Below are 5,211 nucleotides of genomic sequence, written 5' to 3' on the forward strand. Positions count from 1 at the left end.
GGGATTTGACCGTAGGCAAATTCGTTGGGCGGTAGGCAAATCTCAACCCTAGGCATGTACAAGATCATCCCAAGCGTCAGGCCAAGGCATCGCGCGAGAGTTGGGGACGGCGGCAAGGAGGATCGGATTGATGAGCGGCTAGTGGTGAATGGAATATATGAATACCCACTGGGAAGGGAGGTGGATATCTCACCCTACGGACACTTTGGGCCCACGAGATAGCCCATAGTGTGGGTCCTTTATAAAGCGAGGTTTAACCACAAGACTCCCCTCGGGGACGGAATACAAACGAATTGACGGGATGTTTGATATTCAAAGGGGATAGACTCCTTCGGTAGGAGTAAGATGGCCGAGACCGGGGGAAATATCGGCACCACACGGGGCTTTGGTTAGGTCGAAGCCGAGACAAAGCCCCGTGTGGTGCCGAGATTTCCCCAGGTCTCGGCCAGCCAACTCCTACCGAAGGGGTCTATCCCATTTGAACATGAAGCATCCTGTTAATTAGTTCGTATTTTGTCCCGGAAATGAGTCTTGTGATTAAACCTCGCTTCATAAAGGACCCGCACTATGGGCCATCTTGTGGGCCCAAAGTGTCTTCCACCCTACGGAGACATCCACCCCCCTTCCCAAAGATCAAATGCCGGCTCTTCTAGTCCCTAATGGACTAGGGTGGATCGCTTAAACCAGTCCCGACAATTAGCCCAGGGGTTGGTGAACCTGTCCCTCCTATAGTGTTTCTTACGCCGACTTCAAGCCCACGACTAGTGGACATTCATATGTTCCATTCACCAGTAGCCACTCATCGGGCCCGATCCTCCTTGCCGCCTCCTTTACAATTATTTGAATTAGCTGTAAGTATTATTTAATGGCAATAGATAATTTTTATATATATATTATTACTAATATTGTTTTAATGAATTATTTTTTATTTACATTATAAAAAAATCAATTATAATTTTAATTTCAAATCCAACAAAACAACATTTGTATGTATTTTTTTAAAAACCGAAAAGATCGAGGAAAAAACAATACTATAATTCAGGCACAAAATTGTAAATAAATACTTTAAATTGAAGAACCCAAAAAGTTTTTAATCTTTTCAACTAGACCGCAAATTCTCATCTTCCAATAATAAAAAATAAGGTAAATTTCAAATAAAACCCCTGTAGTTTCACTAATTTTCAGATAAAGGACTGTGGTTTACTTTTTGTCAAAACGGGGATTGAGGTTTCACACTTGGATTAATGCTATTAAAACTATCTTTAACGACCTTAAAATGAAAATTTTCAAGAATTAAAGTTGTTCAATGTCATATTTTTTATGGAACTACATTTTCGATTTTCGAAAATCATCTTTTTTGGAACTTTCTCTCTCTAAACATTAACTTTCTCTCTCTTTACCAAACTTCATCTAAATGATCTCAAAATAAAAAAGTTGAAGAATTAAAGTTGCTTAGAATATTAGTAGTTCTTAAAATATGTCATTTTTTAAGTCATCAATGGTGATTTTAATAGTATCAATCGAAAAAATCCTTATTTTGCTAAAGTTGAAAACCTCAATCCTTGTTTTGACAAAAAGTAAACTACAATCCTTTATCTGAAAATTAGTGAAACCACATACATTTTATTTGAAATTTACCCTAAAAAATACTACCGATACATAGAATGGACTCGTACTATAATGATGGCGCCTTCTGTTTCAAGAAGAAGGAAGAATGATTCACATGAGTGGTAATTCTAAAAAATCCTGAAAAAAATAGAAATATCACATAACAAAAAAAAAGGTAAAAGCTTATAACTCTCTTGTCTGGATTTTTGTTTGAAAAATTCACCATTAAAATCTCCTAACTATTTTGCAACAATATTTAAGTAACAACAAATTAAATATCAATTTTGAGTTTCTTTATGTAAACATTCCAAATTCATTATGATATATATATAAAAAAAAACATTTTAGTCCAAGTTAATTTTTCGTGAAAAAGATCTAAAAAAATTAATACTAATTAATACTTTTACAACAATAAAAAAATAATTGACCGTAACGATAAAAAAAAAACCTTGAATGTACATTTACAGAAAGGGTGGAGGCTAAAGATTCAATTTTCTTCAATTGGATTCCTTGCTTATGATTTTCAACAGGGTATGGATATAATCAGGATAATTAGTGAATCTAATTACAAAGGAAGCGGACATGGTAAAAGACCAAAGGATTTCTAATGAGGAAGTGAATTTTCAAAGTTGATTGGGTACCTGAGATGGGGTTGCTGTCATTCCGATCGTCGGGCTTGCGTCGAGGATGGACCCCAGTACACTTCGATGCTAAAGTTAGTAGGAGTATAAGAGTAGAGAGAAATGAGAGTAAGAGTGAGAGAGATCCGTATACCTTCTCTTTGTAGGAATATTTATAGTGAATATTGTGGACGTTTTGGGCTTTGGCTCACATTTCTCATCAAGAAGTCTTCCTTTTAAGGGTCTTTCGAGTATTCATGTGAGGTTCGAAACATTCTTAGGATGGTAATGAATGTAATTGCATCGTTTGGGATGACTTATGAATAATAAATGTGTCACTTTGGACGACTTGCAAGAATAATTATGTTGCTTGGGATGACTTGCGAATAATAACTCCGTCGTTTGGGATGGCTTGTGAATAAAATAAATTTTTATTTACAAGGAAACTACTTTTAATAATAAAATCATAATAAAATACCAAAAATATCAAAGGAAATACTAAATCAATACAAAAATAATTACTTTTCAAATTAAAAACTTATTTTAAACCCATTTTGTTCAAAAAATAGATTTTTTTTTTGCTTAATTGTAGTATAAAAACATTTTAAAACCAATTAAAGAATCTGAAAAATACAAAAAAAAACAAAACAAAACAAAAAAGTCATGCGACTTTATATTCTTGGACAATAGTCCCACAACTCTATTTCGACCAAAAGTAACTATAAAAAAATCGTATAAAATAAAAAATAAATGATTTAACATCAAATCAAATCCATAAACTGAAATAATTAAAAATGAAATAAAAAAAAAGTCACTTTGATTCTCAGAAATTACCCTTAAAACGTGTATCTAATGCGATCCATTAATCCTTCTCAGCTCTAAAAAATGGATTGGGTTATTAATTATTAATTAATCAAAACCTTAATAAAAAAAAACACAGAAAAGACTAAAAATGATTTTTTAGAATTAAAACCCTTATTTTAGCTCTCAATTGGTGACTTTGGGGAAGGTGAATTTATCTCCTATTTATAGAAAAAAAAATTCCCAAAAAATCTAAAATGTACTGAAAATGATGACAAAGTCGCCAACCTGAATAGAGTCGTGGCGGTTCTACTTATTTTTCTGACCCCCTCCGTGTTCATATCGGGACATGTATCTAAACAATAATTTTTTTTTTTTGTATCAGTCAAAATAGAGCCTCCAAAGAAAATAGATCCATGAGCACGAAATAGAACCAAAGATGTTAGAAAAATCAGATTTTTTTTTTGTAAATGCTTATTCATGATGAATTAAAGGGGGTGTGATATTGGTTTTCTAAAAAAATGATTAAAAAAATTCCAAGCTTTTTCTCCGCTCGGTCTGTGAAGGAAAACGCATTGTTTCAGGACTTCTCAGGAAAAATTAGAGAAAATCCAGAAAAATACAGCATGGAAATATGAAGTGACATCTCCTCAAAATAAAAAGATGTCAAGTATTGATATCTTGTTTGAGATGGATTCCGAGCATGGAATTTACCGGGAACCTAGATTTTGGCTCCTTTAATTAAATCGGTCGGTGCGAAGTAATTAAATTCATCAAAGAAATCAGACAAAAGTCCATGCTCACAAAGGGCCTCGTGATAGTTACAGGCTCAAGTAAGCTTACATTAGGTTTGAAACAGATATCCTCCCCAATGGTGGATTTCAAATCATTGCATGTGAGACAACGTTTTAATGCTTGTCGTCCAATGGAAAACATGGTCGATATGCGATTGCATAGAAGGATAGTTAATAAATATTACCTTTAACTTGCTAACAGTTACGCAGTGGTAAATGATCATATAAGCCAACTATTTAGCGTGAAACCCTTTCATTTTCATAAAAGACATGGGTGGATCTTGTTTTGGTGGATAACTCAATTAAATCTTGGAAGGTTTTGAATTAAGTTAAGACAATATGTGCAACCCTTACGGGGGAGTCATTTCAAAAATATATCAATCATGGGGTAACTTATAACTGAGTTCCATAATTATGTATTTTGCCAACATCAAAATGGGGGAGTTTGTTGAAACACATTTCCACAAGATTTTGATTTGACAAAATCATCCATGATTAAGAGGCAATTAAATTTAAATGCTTTGGTTTAATTGTACTAATGTGTTTGTTCAATATTAAGTGCAAAAATATATATAAAGTTAAACAGGTTAAAAGTCAGCATAAGCCAAAGCTGAGTGAAACGGAACTCGGCATAAAAAAAATAAGAAGCTGAGTGGAGTAGAACTTAGCATCAGAAGCTTCTTTCAAGGTTGCCAGAATGAAGCTGACTAAATTAGAAGTCTCCTTCAGAATTATACAAACAGAACGGAGCTGACTAAGAAGGAACTCGGCATGAAAGTTTGAGCATTCGAAGAGAACGAATGAAGCTGAGTGACAGTCAAGACAGCATGAAGGATCCGTTTACTAAAGGACAAAGTCTGCCAATCTTCTGCACCAATAATTGAAGTCTCGAAAATACAAAGGAGACTAATTCCAAGAGTCATGGGTCTATGGATTATTGGTAAAAGACAACTGGCACAAAAAGACAAGTCTGATGCAAGAAGACAAAACCTGACGCCTGAAGAAAACAGAGAAAGGGAATGGCGGAACAGACTGAAGCTGACCAGAAGATGTCTGCTAAAAGAGCCGTTTTGGACTTAACGGCTAAATCATCTCAAATGATCCAATCTTCAGAAATTCATCTATAAAAGGACAATGATAGTTCTTGGATCATTTGCCAAAAAGTATCAAAAGAAAAATACAAGAGAGAAAATTCTGAAAGCACTCAAATACAAAAAGATCTTACACCAACTTTTCTATTCTCTGTGTAAATGCTAGATTGATTGTTTTGTAATCATCTAAAGTGTTCTTTAGTTGAAAAAGAACAAGTGTGTGATCAATAGGAATATTGAGAGTGTTGTGCTGAGTACTTGGTTGTAAGTATTCAGTGGTAGAAAAATCTAAGTACT

This window comes from Euphorbia lathyris, chromosome 10 (assembly GCF_963576675.1).
Source record: "Euphorbia lathyris chromosome 10, ddEupLath1.1, whole genome shotgun sequence".
NCBI classification, from domain to species: Eukaryota; Viridiplantae; Streptophyta; class Magnoliopsida; order Malpighiales; family Euphorbiaceae; genus Euphorbia; species Euphorbia lathyris.